Source organism: Spea bombifrons, chromosome 1 (genome assembly GCF_027358695.1).
Source record: "Spea bombifrons isolate aSpeBom1 chromosome 1, aSpeBom1.2.pri, whole genome shotgun sequence".
Classification (NCBI taxonomy): Eukaryota; Metazoa; Chordata; class Amphibia; order Anura; family Pelobatidae; genus Spea; species Spea bombifrons.
In genome coordinates, this window is record NC_071087.1 from 9,442,173 (window position 1) to 9,460,369 (window position 18,197).

Below are 18,197 nucleotides of genomic sequence, written 5' to 3' on the forward strand. Positions count from 1 at the left end.
AAAAACACTAATAGGAGGGATTATAGCTAAACTCTTGTGACAAAATACCATCGCATTAAAGAGAGATTTTCGAGTTTCTTTCGTTTTATTTGACAGCACAAATTACAACATCAATAGGTTTCTTTTATAACGTTCCCGGCTTCTTTTTCTAAACTAAAGCCGATATTTTCGTGCGAGCCCCCGAGGGTTTATGTGTAAGTGCCTGTTAAAGAAAGCTGTTGTAAGAGAAGGATTTTGACGTGAATGAGCAGTTAAGACTGCTCATTGTTATAAAAAAAAAAAGGAGAAGAAAATGCAGTTTCAGGAACGCCCAAGTAGCAGCAGTCTGGAGGGATAAAGTGTAAGCTCCATGAGAAGTTATACGTTTTTGGTAAAGTGATTGTGATTCCTTTCAATAAGATATTTTAGATATTTTACTAAATTCCAATGTATACAAAAATACCGTGAATTGGGCTTGGCCATCTTAGTATCTAACCATACTATAGCAGTATAAACAATGAAATATATATACCGTATTGGCTCGAATATAGGCCGCACTTTTTTCCCCCACTTTAAGACTTTAAAGTGGGGGTGGGGCCTATATTCGGGGGCTAGCGCCCGACGCCCGGGACATGCAGTCCCGGGCGCCGGGCAGGCAGCGGGGTTAGGATACAGCTCCCCCGCAGCGGTGCAGGGGACCTGTATCCTACTGTCTGATACGCTCAGACAGCCTCCCCTGCCAGCACTTCCCACGGGGGGGGGGTGCTGGCACGGGAGGTTGTCTAAGCGCATCGTGCGGATGCGTTTTACCTCTGCACCCCCCCCCTGGACTTACCGGAGCAGACTCCCGGGTGTCTTGCGGGGTCGGCTGGGGACATCTACGCAATACAACTTCCGGTGCCGGCACCAGAAGTTGTATTGCGTAGATGTCCCCCGCCGGCCCTGCAAGACACCCGGGAGTCTGCTCCGGTAGGTTGGGGAGGGGGGGGGCAGAGGAGGACAGTGGTAGCATATCTCGGGGAGGGAGGACAGTGGCAGCGTATCTCGGAGAGGGAGGACAGTGGTAGCATATCTCGGGGGGGGGACAGAGTGGCAGCATGTTTTTTTGATGCTTTTTTAAAGAAAAAAACTTTTAGGGTGCGGCCTATATACGGGGGCGGCCTATATCCGAGCCAATACGGTATATATGAGATTGTAAGAGTTTTACTCGATTGGGAAACCAAACTGAATGGTCCTACACAAAACAGGTTGAAATATGAATAATTCCATTTTTCAAAGTAATAAAGCTTAACAAGTAATAAAGCTTAACAATTCTTGCTAGAAAGCACTTCTATGCTGAGACGAAGGTGGACATGTGGAATCTTCCAGGAGAACTTACTATAGATATAATTTAACCCTGCATAGGATAGACAAATAGAGTGATGCGCCCTGGTTATGTGGCAGAGGGGCTGCTGCCCATGAAAACGGCCACCCTAGTTGGCCTAGGCTGCTCTTAAAAATAAAGTTGGAGGTTATGCAAATATAACAATAGACTAGTTTCCCAAATAGCAGAGGACCATGAGTAGGCGAACACTCAGAAATAAATGATAAAGTTACTGTTTATGCCTATAATATTTACTAATGCACCCTCTTATTAAATGTAAATGCATGAACTCTCGTAGACCAGTAGGGAAAGTAGATGCTCCACCAGAAGACCACAAGGCGTAGGGTGTGCAATGTCACCAACCTGGACATGATCCCCAGACTCTTAGGTCTCCCCCACCCTGCTCCCCTGTTCCTTCTGACATTTCCCTTGTCTATTTCTGATTGAGGCTTCTGCAGCTCTCCAATCTTCTCCTAGGATCTCCTTGTTCTCACCCATCATTCCACAGATATTTTTGCTACATTCTTAGGTATTTTTCCATAATTTCGTATTCTACAATCACTCATCTGCTGCTATTATCTCTCCTTTTCACCATTTTCTACCATTTACTTTGTGACCGTTATGAAAGTATGTAACCTGAAAACACGTGCACAAGAAGTTTAAGCTACATTTTGTAACTTGAATGAGAAGGTATTAATATGCGTTTATGGTGTTCCGTTGCAAAGTATAATCTATGTACAATGTATGTTTATACCTAATGTGCAGCTGGATCCTAACTTGTTCACTTTGATTTAGGAACAGGGATAAGACATCGAACGTCCAGGCCAGGGGACAAAAAAACATATTTGGTAGAAAATCTCAAAGTAGACAAGGAACATTGACAGGTTCTAACACCGAACCAAATAGGGCTTTAGAATTCAGCCTATATGGTCCAGACACAGCAATAAACATTATCCAAGATGCCCTCTGTGGAGATACCAAGAAAATAAACTGTTGGTAAGTAGACTTGGAGGAACTCGTTCTCCTTTGTCTGCCATTCCATCTGTTTAAGAAACATCTAGTTTGCTTTGTGCATTTGGCCAGACCTACCCTATGGTTGCACCCAGGGCCGGCCGAAGACTTAAAGCCGCCTGGGGCGAAGTTTAAAACGCCGCCCCCCCCGCCGACGCCGGGGGGGGCATTTTAAACTTCGCCGACTCCATAATTCGCCGACTTACCTTTAAACAGTCCTGCGGCGAGTCTCCCTGCTCTGCCACGGTGCCGGCTTGTAATGCTGAGCGCCGGAAATTGACGTCACTTCCGGCGCTCTGCATTACAAGCCGGCACCGGGACCGAACAGGGAGACTCGCCGCAGAGGAGAGAGAGAGAGGGGCGCCGAGCGGGTAAGCGAAAACCACTCGGTGCCCCTCTCTCTCTCTCTCTCCTCCGCTTCAAAAAAAAAAAAAAAGCGCCGTCTGGGGCAATTGCCCCAGTCTGCCCCATTATAGGGCCGGCCCTGGTTGCACCATGATTTTACTCCACTATTATTTGCATCGACAAAATCTGTCCAAATGGGATCATGGAATATTACGATAGATGAAGGACAGTAAACCCAACTGCCCAATTTTCAAACCCAATATTCTCCTTGGCTTTCCTTATTGCACGTAAGGAGGGACACCATGAAAATGTAAAGGGGTTTCTCAGCTATCGATGGTTGGAGCGTCCCATTAAGAAAATTAACTGTAGCCTTTTGTATTTGTGTGTTGTTTTTCTTAACATCAATCTTTACAGACGTGCGCTTGGATAACAGTTAGAGTTTCCGCTTCTAAAGGTATTTTTTGATATATATTTACATATTTTATGATATAGCTTTGGAGAGATGATACTTCCTCACCTACTTATCTCCCGATCACGAGTGCAGGTGATGTGAATTTCAATAATTTACATCTGCAAGTAACTCATCACCCCTGAAACTTCAAAAAGAAAGCTAATGTGGGTGACGGGAGATCAAACGGAACGGTGACCGAGATCTGCGCTGGGATTTTTCATTAGGGTTATAGATGCAGGGGTATCGTCAAATGTTTATGATCTTACGCTAGAACCATGAAATATGCCGTTTTAGAACACTGAGACAAAATATATACAGTAACCTGATGGAGATGAATATGAACTTGGGTTCATGGTTCTTTAAGGATTCTTAGAGGTCAGGGTGTTGACAGGACCCTAAGGCGATGATCTCCAACATGCGCAAAAATGCATTCCTCTTTGTGTGCCGTGTCCTATAGGATCGTACCAGGAATGGCTTCAAACCTCTGTCAAGATGACGAATGTCCTTGTTGAGTCACAGGAATGATTCATTACCTGCTAAACAAAGTAATGGGGGTTAAATAGGTGGTTTCAGAAAGCCTAGGAAAAAGGATGTTGGCTATAAGTACAGCTACCGCCGTGGGGCATCATACATCCCTCGTTATCAAAGCTATCTTTCCTATCTGAAGTTTGCTGACCATTGGTCATTTTTACACCGAGATATTTGTCTTTGCGAGATATGTTGTACGCTGGGCTGTGAAAATCTTCACTTTCTTTGCATTTCGGGTGTCTTAGGTTAATGGAGTCACGGTATTTCACGTCTTATCTCATCGGAGAGACTAATAGCCATCGCCTACGCCGATCGACACGTTTTAGGATTTTCTAAACAAATGTGCCCCTTGGATCAAAATGTAATACCGCGTCTCTTAGTAACAATACAACCCAACTGTAACAACATGCATCAAATAATTAGCTCCCGAAATAAATTCTATGCGGCCACTGCATTAGAATGGAAGACAAGAAACGTGCGGGTAGAACCCTCTTTATTTTATATTTTTATTTATTTAAGGCCATTGTCACAGTGAATTTATAATAGGGTGGCACTAGAATGAACTGCCCTGATTTATAAAAAAAAACTCTTAATTTCAGATATTTCTCTTATAAAATGCATTTGGGTGTAATAATGGGGTCTGGGGGGCACCACTGTTCCTTAGGTAAATGGCATATGACTTCATATAAGTCAGTAGCATACGTAGATGAAGCTGATCTCCCATTTACAAAGTAAACTCTAACTCAAATGACTTTAAATACAAAAATAACTAAAAATGTATATACTATTGTACGATAATATAAAAATGTAATATACAACGCGTTTAACACGATGCTGTCGATATTTGTATTTGAAAGCACCGGGTACTTAGCCTTCAAAACAGGGACTTGGAAGTCAGAGATGCACAGAGTTGACCTCTCACTGTAAGAAAAGGCGATCTCGCACACATTCTTAAGGCTGAGTGGACCATGACCTGAGATGAGATGAGTCTGTCATCCAAAGGATGCAAGGAGTGATCTATTACCTGCACAAAGAGAGCTGCCTGCAAGCTCAGGTAAGTTTAATGCATCAATCTTTCCTGGGAAGGAACGGCAAATGCGAGGTGATGAAAAATGAAAACATCTCAAACTCGGCAATCAATTGGCCTGATTGCCTGCAGAGATCGGGCTCGTAACTTCATTAGATGGTCCCGTCTGACGATCACCTGGGGAGCATTTGTGTTAAAAAAAAAAATGTCAACGTATAATAATTTCCTTTTCTCTTTTTTTATGAAACGGAATAATTGTTTTTAAGAAGCTATCTTTCGGATAATAGTTTTGATAGGAAAAAAAATCAGATAAACTGCTTATTTCATTTGTAGAAGATCACATTGAACTGTTGTGTCTCGTATTTGCATCTTGGAGCCTTGAAATCCATCTATGGCTCATTATTACTATACGTTTAATGCTCTGATTTAGATTTTTTTTTAAACTGTCCCTTAATTTTCCATGTTACAATAAGGAGCGCATCGGACTTATTCCATCACCCAAACAGGAAGTTGCAACTGACTTCCTGTACTCGGCATGGAGCGCTTGCTCCTCTCATTAGTAATCTAAAGGAACAATTTATCACATTCACAGCTGTACATGTTCATTACAAATACGCGTCCTATGAATGTATTTATATTTATTGTTTTGTTAATCCATCAATCATGTAATAACTCCGCTGACATGCAATACACACATTATTAACCCCTTAATGACAAAGCCCGTACATGTACGGGCTCAAAATGCATTGTTTTCAATGGGTTTTGGGACCGCCCATTGTCCTTAAGGGGTTAAATATCAAATTCTATTCTCTGGAATGGGAGTGGGGGTAAGAACTACTTAAACTTTTTGACAGGAAGAAAATGTAGAAGTATTGATAATATTTTACTTCTGATCCAGAAAAATGATGATCAAACATGATCCTGCAGCTGTGTCGTCAGTAATGTATGCCATATATCTCGGCACATTTGGCTTCTTTAAAGGGACGTTATGTTCTCAGTAGAAATAAATTAGTATTAGTGCATTAAAAGGTTATTTTTTTAAATAAAACCCTGGCTGAGCAAAAAGCTCGCCTCTTCTTACACTAGAGGAAATACAAAGATACTCTTGATTGCCCAAAAGTTTACATTCTTCATACTTTTGATACAATTAACCCTACCCACCCGAGATATGCTATACTTATCACATGTCTCCATGTCCTATTTGAGGGTACAAAGTAGAGGGAGTAAGTAAGTTAGTATAGCTAGGACAGGGCCCAATTATTCCAAATCAAGTACATAAGATTAAACATAAGGGCAAATAAGGATGAGATAAGAGATACACTAGGGCTTTGGACAAAGAAAATAAATAATTTTAAAGCCGAAATAGCCCTGTAATATCCTAAAACAGGGGAATGACGTTAAAAGGTAAGAAGAGCAGGATCTGCATACAATGTGGATTCTACTGGGTATCAACTAATCCTGGAAGCTAATTGCTCACACTGAGTGAACGAAAAGGGTTAGATATAACAACGAGAACAACGATCTAAAAATCTTAAAATCAATCATGGACTAAAAGATGAAACAAAAGCTTAAGGTTTTAGAATGGCCTGAAGAGCCCCTGGAGCTGGAGCAGAACTCCTGCGTGAAGCTGCCCCAAGGTGGCCACAAGAGAGCCGTAGACCTCCATGGGCCAGTTACAGGAGATCAGAGGATCTGTCCCACGACCTTATCTGCCCACAAAAATGGAAGCATGACTGTCCTGCGAAACACCACCGTGTCCAAGGTGCCATAAGAATCCGTGGTTCGGGATAACCTTTTTTAGGGAATCTTTACATACAAACTTCCCAAAAATGTTGACACTTTTAATCACATTCCTGTAACCAAGCAATATTTCATTTTGGATTATTAAGCATTGTGCAAATCCATGTATAAACCAGATCCAGACGATGATTAGTGAATTATATACATAAGTAACAATAGGAATATATATATATATATTTATCTGTTTATAAATACTGTTAGTCACAGATACGTCAGCTCTAAGATTCATGACATGCTGTAGATGCAAGTCAGGGCAATCCCAGTAAAAGCTCCATATCAGCTAATGTCTCGAGTTTTATTGTTATTAATGACCCTGGCACATAATTAAGGACACTGTCAACATGTCAGTCACAGACAAATCATCTCCATGAAGTCCCTTCAATCAGGTGTCATAGGAACATCTTTTCTTGGAGTAAAACGTTGGGTCTGTTCAGGCTTGTGTTGTAAGGTATCAGGTATCCCTGTGATTGGGACATTGAGAGGTTACGTCCAATTTTTGCAATACCTTGAACGTCCAAGGGGACGCTAGGCATCCAAACTCCTGTAGTAGCAAAAATAATCCACAAATAAAATAAAAAAATATCCAAAAATCAACTTGAGTAAATACACACAATATTTCTTTCCCAACTACCGCAAATCTTTAAAAATAAGTTCATGATAATGAGCGATCCATACATTTGGTTTCATTTTGTAAAATGTGTGTGTGCCGGTGGATTGTTATCTTCATAGTCAGGAACGTTCTGTGAGGAGACATTGGTAAGATTTGTTTTTTTTACATCCATGCTTTCTCCCGTGGGTCTGCATATAATGTTATATATAGTCCATCATGACTATTCAATATGGAGCCAGGATCTGATAGAGGCTACTGCATCAGCTGTTCTTGTCTAATGATGGCATTCGGGAGACCACTAAGTGCCACATTCATCAATTCAGAACATTCTAAAATCTAAACCTTCCAACAACCTAAACCCCTAACTATAATGTATAATTCTGACTAAGGAACGGGACGTTCCAGGCATCTTTGGATCTTTCTCCAAGTGAAGGTTCTTCAAGGTTCTTCAAGATTCTCTCTTCCCCTTCCAAAATGCTTCTGTTCGGTAGATAAGATCTCATCAAAACAAAAGGAAGACTTAACTAACCGCTTCCTAACAAATACAGCTTTACTAACCATAGGAAAACCTTCCTACTGGGCCAGCGGGAGTGAGTAAAGGATACCATCAAGCCGTATTCTGCGCAAATAAAATATTCGACTCAACGTTTAAGGAACCCCCGTTCAACCTGTTTGATGACAAACAATGAATTTGTCGTAGCTATGGAAAGCACAAACATTGGGTAGAACTGATACTTGTGGATTACCCTCCCACTCAATTAAACGGTTAGTTTTTTTTTTTTGCAACATGCCGTCTTTTTGAATCAAACTTGGGTCACTGTTAGGCTGAGGTAACATTAATTATTTTTCCGCTTGTCGGATCCCATGAAAGGGATGTGAAAATGGCCTGTTTATGAAAGACCGCGAGCAAAAGCTGTGAGCTGATTATGTCAAACATATACAATGCTTCCTCTAGAAGAAAGGATTATGGGCAACAAACCATATCTTACACCTGCATTCAACTCCCGAAAAAAAATTACCGGCGGAAGACGTCTCAATGGATATAGATTGCCATAGGCGAGAAAGTTAGAATATCATTAACGTGAAGGAAAAGACATCTTTATTTTCAGTTCCTACTCACGTTGAACCCTTGCCAGGTAGGGTATCTCCTTACAAAATCTTCTAGGAAAATCCAGATACTGTTTTTGTTGGCGTTTAGTAACATTTTTTTTGTTCCTGTAGGATAATATATTATATTGAGTATTCCTCTGATGACAATTTATGGAACGTTTCCAAATATATATTTGAACTCTTGTAATGGTATAGCAATTAAAATTACCTCCTCGCCTAATGTACCCGATGGAAGGCCTTAAATGGCTTATAGAAACATAGGATTTAGTTTAGATTCCTTTAAAAAAAAAAACATTTGATCCATCTAGTCTGCCTATTTTACTCATGTAAACACTCAGGATAACCATATGCCTATCCCGTGCATGTTTAAACTCCCTCTACCAATTCTGATGGGCTGCTTTTCCACCTGTCTACCACTCTCCCAGTACAGCAAAACGGTCCTGGTCCAACATGTTCTGTTTAATTTAAAACCTTTTTTTATTACTCCTAGTACTGTTGAATGCCCAAACCCTACCCTACCCTACCCTATTGTAAAATGTATTCATAATTTTTCAGGGAATGCCTAACTGTCATGTGATGCAAAAGCAGACACTGATTGGTGGTTGCCATATAAAGTGAAGATTTATAATGTAATCCACTTGAAGGAAAGCAACACATATCCATTTCAGGGTTTGACCTGGAGTCTCAGCAGGGCCGGCCCTGCCATGGAGCAAGTACAAAAGGGGGGGGGTATGGTAGATAATAGGGAGGGAGGGATGAGGGTAGATAATGAGAAGGTAGGGAGAGGAAGGGTAGATAATGAGCAGTGGCGTCGGCGGGGGGGGGGCGGCATTTCAAACTTCGCCCCACGCAGCACTATGTCTTGGGCCGGCCCTGAGTCTCAGGGTGACTGACTTCTTCCCTGGGTCTCCAGTTCCGTGTCTTTTGGTCACACTCATTTCTCCTCCCACTCACAGTCCATTTAAGGGCATCTGGGGCTAGCACCGCCCCCTGTGTGTGGCTAGCCCCACCCTTTGCACACATAGTTCCACCTCCACACGTGTAATTCCCAGCCCCCTCGTGAAACTACTACTAGCTCCAGATGGCCTACCGTGGGAAGGAATGTAAATAGCTTGCGCTCATATTCTTGTTCCTGGAACAGACAATATGTTTTACCGGTTTGCGAAACTATATTTAGCGCAAATAATACACAATCACTTATATTGTGTGGCAAGACGTTTGTGGCAATGTACAGATAATGGGATTTACTAGTATTAGGTGTTTTCTTTTCTCCTTTGAGAATAAATATCCTATTTGTGTTACAATAAATTATGGAACGCGTTCTGTAATCAGATCAGGACACCTTAGACTTTGAGGGAGAGTTAGATGTCTCGGGTAGCCATACATACAAAGAGTTTTGGAAACACTTTCTTCATCCAGTCATGAGAAAGGAGAAAGAAAACGGTTCCAAGTCAGGACAGTGTGACTTTTGGCACATATGACCTTGAGTTGCTGCTGAAGATCGATGTTTTTTAATAGTGGTTTACGCAAAATAGGTTGTAGCTTGATAATGACTGTGACATCCCACTTGCTACCAACATTCTATAATACCAGCCCCTGATTATTAAACATTTTGGATAAGATACTGTGATACTTTGGAACTCGTGACTTGACCTTCACAGTTCATGTTTTTACCTGGTGGTGTGACCATGCCTTACTTTTGGTTCTTCCCTCACATGCCGACGATTCGAAAATGTCCTGTCTTCCCCAAAACCTCAGATCGTCTTTTGACCCTGTTGCACATCTCCTTTTTTTTTGTATATTTCTCCTAAATAGTCGGCGCAGGATGCAAAGTATTACAACTGGACAAAATATTCAAAATCCCTTCTGCAGGCGTTATCCCAAAACGGCAGGGGCAAAACTGGGTGGAAACGACTAACGTTTGCCCACTGATGTCACTCAGCATGAAAGGTTTTCTGGAACGGTGCGCTCATCATGACATCACAAGCGGCCATGCGACATATTCAGCACTCGTCATACATGTATTGTAGAAACTCCGACGCAGGAACAATTTGTATAATTTATCCCTGTATTATCCTACGAGAAGCAGCAGGGTAACACAAATCTAATGCTGATAGGACTTAATAGCTCGCAATACCGAAGACAGCACACTCCTTATCCTAATATTTGTGTCCTAATGCGACCTTTGCCGTAATTGCTATTTTCACACAGTGTATCTTTTTTTTTTTTTTTTTAGCCGATGTAACCAATTTGTGCAAAGCCTCTCATTAAAACCTCTACCATTTCTGGTCACCTGTCTATCCAGCCCCGGCTTCTTCTCATGCCCTGCTGTACAGGTTATAAATTTGACCTGTTTAATTGATTAAGCAAACATAGCCCCCATATATTTTTTTTCCATAGTTTTCAGCTATAAACGGGGCTGAAGCATTGAAAACGGGCCGTATCTGTACAATTAAACACCTGTTCCGACATTGTTCTCTGATACCAGGCTTTGCTATGTCTATTTTTAAATGAAACATTAGACATGACATGTTAGAACCCCGTGTGCTTGTCTCAGTCTGTGGTAGGACAAAATCATTAACATGGCTCCATCAGGAATGTGTGTAGGGTTCATTCTAATTGGACATGACTGTCTAAGAATGACTTAGGCTCAAGTCCAGATCTCACTGTCACTTATTCTGTGTAATAAGCTACTACTTCTGCCTCTTAATTCAATTTTTTGCTATTGGCGGTAATGAATTTGGACGGGTCATTGTTGCTCGCCAGGAAATATGCAGAGCCCGGCCATTGTCAGGAGCTCAATTATGGAGGCTTTCTTTCCGGTACAAAGTAAGGAGGAAAAGTGGGCGTTACTGACAGCTGGAACAGGCAAAAACAGTTTCTTTAAAAATCCTAATTTTAATCATCATTGACTAGAAATTGTGAAATATACATCTTGGCAGCCACATGAAATTTTGCGATACCTGTAGTAAAGACGCTCGGTAAGATCTAATCCAAAGTTAGGAATGATCCAACATTTTTCTACAACAAAAAGTTGCATGCGCTCCTCATCATTCTTTTTCTTCCACTATTGACAATTTTTAACGTGGATAATTACAAGATAATGCACTTGGGGGCATAAAATTCCAAGGGCAGAGTATAGAAGTTTTGATACTGTCCTAACTTCAGCATCTGAGGAAAGAGATTTAGGGGTAATTATTTCTGAGGATTTAAAGGTAGGCAGACAATGCAGTAGAGCAGCATGAACATTCTAGCAGAATGCTTGGTTGTATATGTAGAGACCTAATTTTTTATAAAGTTCAATAAGAAATATCAGTGGGCGTTCCCAATGATGTCGGGGACGTTCCCACTCATGTTAGTGGGGGTTCTCACTGACATCGTGAAAAACACCCCATTTAAAGGGGAAATAGAAGGGGAGTGGGGCGTGTGAAGACCACGTTCCTGCGACCCGAAGAGTTCCCAGGTATGTTAATGCGGCAGCGACTGCGCAGTATGAATGCTTCTCTTTCCATTGCCTGTAGATAAATAAGTTATTAAACATCTAGGAAAAGGCATAAACCCCTAGATTACTAGAGCCTTCCACCATCTTTCTTTTTCTAAAATAAACACCATTACCCCTAGGCTTCCTGACCCACTGGAAAATAAATTACAAATATCAAATGCTTTGAGTGGATGCTTTTAGTGGATAAGAGATGGTAAGAGTATCAGCTATAGTTACACACTCTCCCCCGAGGTACCTGATGTTACACCCCTGAATAGGGAACTTCTAGGCATGACTAGTCCCAGGCAGGTGACTTCATAGTATGATGTACCCTGCGCCAGGATATGATGTCATATAACAATGCTCATCAGTGAGCACAGTGGACGTTGCATTTTAAAGAAAATTAATAAGGAAAAAGCACATTACTTGGAGATGATCAGAGTCATTTCATTTCAGAGCCATATTTTGGATGTTTTTTTTTCTGATTTTCCCGCATTATTAATGTTAACCCAAGATTATAATCCATGTTGTTTTCTTTAATGGGAAGTAGGCAGCTGTTTCATTACTCAGGGCCCGTCACTTAAATGTCTTAAAACCGAGCTTAAGTGAGTTTAAGTAACATCCACGTCACTTGTTACAAAAAAAAAGAAACTGTCTTAAAACCGAGCTTTAGAGAGCTTAAATCACAGCGTGAATGATTAGTACATTTTCCATTAGCTGACAAAACCTACAAGGAGACTGGCCGTGAACGGCTTAAGCTCACAATACAAAATGTCAAATTTACAGCATTTATATGAAAGAATAAGTCATCACTTTGTATCAATTATTACACCATGGGGTGGAGAGACTCATAAATAAAAGAATACAATTGATAAACCTTTATAAACGTCTCGCTGTAGAAAGATCTTAGAGAGAATGTAAGTGCTTAAAAAATAAGATTATAGAAAAATATTAAAGGCTCAAGAGATCAGGCATTAAGGACCATCTTGGAATTTAAAGGGAATTCTTTCATTTTTTTCACCTTTTTTTTTTTATTTAAATACTTAACCGGCGACTTTTTTTTATTTTAAATCTTAGAAGAATACTTTGCGTTAATCAATCATAGTTTGTGGGATGATCCAATTTATTCTAATCTGTATTATATATATTGATGATTCTGGAGGGGGTAAGATTCAAGGAGGAGAGGCAGAAGAAAGACTCCTTTCTCTCCCTGCTTAGGCAATCGTTCACCTGTTTACGAGGATAGGAGAGAAATATTTACCATTTCAAATATTATTTTTTTTAAACTGTATACAACAACCTGTTTATTTCAGTAAAAAAATATATATATATTTAATATATTTGGCTTTAGGATTGATGGAAGCCAGACAGACAGATAGGTTTAAAGATTTCTTATATAAACATATAAAAGCTGCTTTTGGAAAATACATCTTTCTGGGGACTAAAAAAGAGCTAGGCTTAGAAATGGTTGTATGTACTGGAAAAAATATATCAAGGTCCGCCTAAAACAACATAACATATAGTATTTATATAGTGTCCTTCTCCCAGCAGGACTTAAATCGCTTTAGTGCACACACTCGGAAATGATCGTTGTTGTTATTATTACCCAATGAATGGTAGTCATCTGTCGGCCTCGGGAGGATGAAAGGCTGAGTTGACCCTGCAGGGGTTTGAACCTGCGCCGCTGAGATTTGAACAGGCTCTGTATACAGAGGTATTTACTAACGGAGCTATCTCAGCGATAAGGATGCCTACGTCCAGGTCTTTAGCCAAAGCCTTATCTGTCTGCGTGGGTCGGACTGAATCCACCAGGTCTGGACTGGCAACCATCATCACATACTCACCCGACCTGCTGCTCCACCGCCTTGACATGCCTGACCGCTTGCTGCGTGAGCAGGAAAATGCGGCTGCGCATATTCAGCTTAAGGAACCATGGCCACCTGGCCATCGCCAGTCTGGCCCTGCAATATGCACAATAAAACTGGTGAAAAAAATATTCTAGTTAAAAAAAAGGTCAACTGAGTGTGAGAAGCCCATGGGCTAAGAGAAAACGTTAGTGTAATGGTGACGTATCAAAAGGGGATTGTGGTGCAACATTTCTAAAGTGGTCCAAGAAGTAGAATCATGCGATTAGACGCTTAGTTAATAAGGAAGCCATATTAGTTTTTATACATTACCCTCAATATTCTGTGAAATATTTTGGTAGAACATGGTACCACCAAATGTACCACCAGGAACATCAGCTCAGTAGCATCTTCTCCATACTTACTTCGCTTATGGGTATTTTGTCCGACGTAATGTCTAGACGGAGCCCATGGGTACATCTTGGGTTATCGTATCCAACACAGCCTTGCACATATCTACAATCGGCGAACAAGACGTATCAACATATCCCTTACCAGCCCTGAGCCGGCGCCTCTTCACAGACTATTCCCGGGTTCTATAGGAATCAATGTCTTAGCAAGAATTATTTTATTTTGCTTTTACCCAAGGCCCAAAAAAACGATCGAGACTTTCTTTTGTCAGGACCACCCCAAACAAGCCTTACACAGACAAGTTCGGGCAGCCATATCGCAGAAAGCCATGATTAAGGCTCCTGTGGTTAAGGGCTACCACATCAAGCGTATGAGATTCCCTATGATGTAACAGGTGTACGAGTCAATATCGCCATTGTACTGGCACATCAAATTTTTTTTTTGTAATAAACTTCAAAGAAACCCCTAAATCTCTCCATATAACATTGGTAACTAAGACAAGTATTAAGAGACATTTGGCATGTTACCGAACTCCGTGGAATATATTAAAATTCTTTAACGACAGAGCTGTTAATAATTTTTTCCCCCCAAAAAAAATCTGTTATAACACGCAAGAATATTTTTGTCTGATTTTTCATCCTTTTTTTTTTTTTGGTCTCACAGCAGCCCACGTTTCATTTATTCCTGCACTATTACAACACGAAAATCGGGCAATTAAAAGATATTAGTATTGACAACATCATTACACAGTTACTGTTGTTGTATATAGGCAAGAACAGCGGTATTTCCAGCAATAAATACAAACGTCTTTTTTTGGTGCTAATTTTTTGTGGGCTTTAGGAATGTTTACTGGTAAATAGAGCCACTTTCTTCTCCAATTTAGCAGAATGAATTTGCAGCGAATGAATGAGTTTGCAGCGAAACTAGTGGAATAATCATTTCCAAAATCACAACTGATATTATAATGTCATCTTGGCTTTGGAAGTCAAAGGTCGTATTTACTATAATCAGAAGCACGCGTGTTTTCTAATTCATCCGCCATGCTTTGTACACAGCATTCTCACTTTGATTACGACGCCTGCATTTCTCCTAAATCAGACATTATAAGAGAAAAAGTAGAAAAAAAATATGTTATTAGTTTGCTGTAAGTCGGCACTTATTGCACACTATTTTTAGTTTATTTATTTAACATAATTCACCTTATTTTATTCTTGTATCTCAAAGCAAGATGTTCTATATAAGTTTACGCTTATAAGATCACACACACACACACACACACATACACTAAAGCTCAAAAGTTTGGGGTCACTCAGCTGTTTTCATGGATAACAAGGAAAATTCTCGCTGTAACATAATTGCAAAAGGGTTTTCTAACCATCAATTAGCCTTTTAAACTTTAACTTGGATCAGCGAATACAACGTGCCATTGGAACACAGGAGTGATGGGAGTGATAAAGGGCCATTGGAACACAGGAGCAATGGGAGTTATAAAGGGCCATTGGAACACAGGAGTGATGGGAGTTATAAAGGGCCATTGGGACACAGGCGTGATGGGAGTTATAAAGGGCCATTGGAACACAGGAGTGATGGGAGTGATAAAGGGCCATTGGAACACAGGAGTGATGGGAGTGACAAAGGGCTCTTGGAACACAGGAGTGATGGGAGTGATAAAGGGCCATTAGAACACAGGCGTGATGGGAGTGATAAAGGGGCATTGGAACACAGGAGTGATGGGAGTGATAAAGGGCCATTAGAACACAGGCGTGATGGGAGTAATAAAGGGCCATTGGAACACAGGAGTGATGGAAGTGATAAAGGGCCATTGGGGCACAGGAGTGATGAGAGTGATAAAGGGCCATTGGGACACAGGAGTGATGAGAGTGATAAAGGGCTATTGGGACACAGGAGTGATGGGAGTGATAAAGGGCCATTGGAAAACAGGAGTGATGGGAGTGATAAAGGGCCTCTGTACGCCTATGAAGATATTCCATTAAAAATCAGCCGTTTCTACTAGCTACAATAACAACATTAACCCCATCTGTGCTGGATTTCTGATCCATTTCATGTTATTTTAATGGGGGGAAAAAGCTTTGCTTTCAAAACCAGGGACATTTCTAAGTGCCCCCAAACTTTTGAACAGTAGTGTGTGTGTATATATACATAGACAGGCCCAGACGTTGGTGTCAGATGCCGTAGGGCACTTTTCTGCAGCTACATAGTTACATAGGCTGAAAAAAGACATGCGTCCATCAAGCTCAGCCTTTCCTATATCTGTTAATTTGTTGCTGTTGATCTAGCTCTTGCAGGACTGCTTTTCCTCCCCAGTCTGGCTCTTAACCTTACCAGCTAGGAATAAATATGCAGTTACTGAATTATAAGGTGCGAGTTGGAGGGAACACGGCATTATTTAATTATTCCAGTATTACTGTATGCGCTAAGAGACAATGAATAGGTTTTCTTCTGGTATTCCACGTTATTATTCCATGCCCCGCCATTAGCATATGCAAACAAGCCATTAGTGGTGCCCATTATGTGCTAATGAGCAGTGGGGTAAAGGGATTCACAGACCTGGAGTCTCCAGGGGAAGCCCAAACACAGGTCATTTGGTGAGGGGAATTAAGCATATTAAAGCATAGTTGCCAACTTTCCTGAATTTGATGGAGCAGTCCCAATAACAAAGCCTTTGTTTCATCTCTATAGCAGATGTAAAAAATGGTATTAAGCAACAGAGCTGTCCAGTCTACACTTATTCAATAGTTTTTCCCTCCAACACCTAGCTGTCTCTGTTATTTTCATTCTAGTCTCAACAATGTTACATTTTGCTATGAAATTCTGTGTAGATATTTTTTTACAAGGTATACTAAGGGGCGCTCGTATGTTCCATATGATGAAAATCCAGAGTTATATTGGGAAGGAGAAAAAAATAAATAAATATATAGTGTAGATGTATAATTAGGTGCAGTCAGCCCTGCGTGTTGCAGATTTGCACTCACAGTGTTCCTTTGTGGTTCAGAGCGTAGCAGGGGTCACATCAAGGTCCATACAGGGAATATATATCCAAAGGAAGAAACACAAAAAGGATCCAATAGTGTGTTACTGTATTTAAGTGTAGAAGACGCAAAGCGTGGAGATGTACTTACACTCAGGAGGATATAAATGAGCCTGGTCACCAACTGGTCCAGTCTGTGTGATCCTCAATTCAGTGGAACTGATGCTTAAATAATCATGTACAGTATGTCAATACAGTGACAGTCCACAATATAGGTCTGATAAAAAATCTATTTATTGCTGAATGCTAATACAAAAAATACCTCAACACCCGGAGAGTGTTCTTTAAGGGCTGCAGCTGTATCTTCCACATATAAAAGGAAAGTCCCAATTCATTATTATATTCTCTACACGTATCCTTCTCCCCCGTACTGGTTCTCACACCCTCTTTAAGCGCATAGATATTTTTTTACCCCTGGATAATGGGGACAGGGGAGCAATTGCCCCATAGGCTGCTTTCATAGGAATATCTTGGGCCATCGTCTAAAGCTTTTTGAGTGTTAATTGCAATTCCGCATAATGCCACCAGGGCGTCTCACGTTACCAAAACTAAAGGTAGTGTCTACCCCAAATGGATCCATTCTGTTCTCACTGCATGCATCTTCTAAGCAGTCCATTTGGTAATTGTGCTTTAGAACAGGTCTGAATAGCGGCCACTCAGCATATTACCTACCAAATGTTGATCAGGACACTAAATTACTGGACCACCCTGTGGATTTGCCCCTCCCGGGATAAATGGTAACATCGCTCCCCTCAACACTATAACACGTTTAATCATTAATTGTTTTTCTTTTTATTACCTATAAAAAGCTTTCTACTCCGCCGACTCTTTTTGTTGCAGTTTTCCTTAATTTTTTTTAAATTTACTTCTTCAAACGTTTTATTGTTTTAAACCTTATTATTCTAAGGACTTTTATTTGTATTATTTGCTAACAACTTCAATAAAAACAAATGTTATATTGGAAGAAACAGAACATATTGTGAAGTCATCTACGTGTGCCTTGTTGCCATAATGGGTTGTTTCATTCGGCCACCACACTCACAACGGCACAGATTGGGCTGGAGTCAACAACTTGTTAGTGTAATTCACTAATCAGAAATCTGGCCCGCTGACAAGGCCGGGAACGTCCCAGGGTTATTCAAGGGCAAAGTTCCAGGTTTCTATTAGAATCCTTTTGTGTCCTGGAAG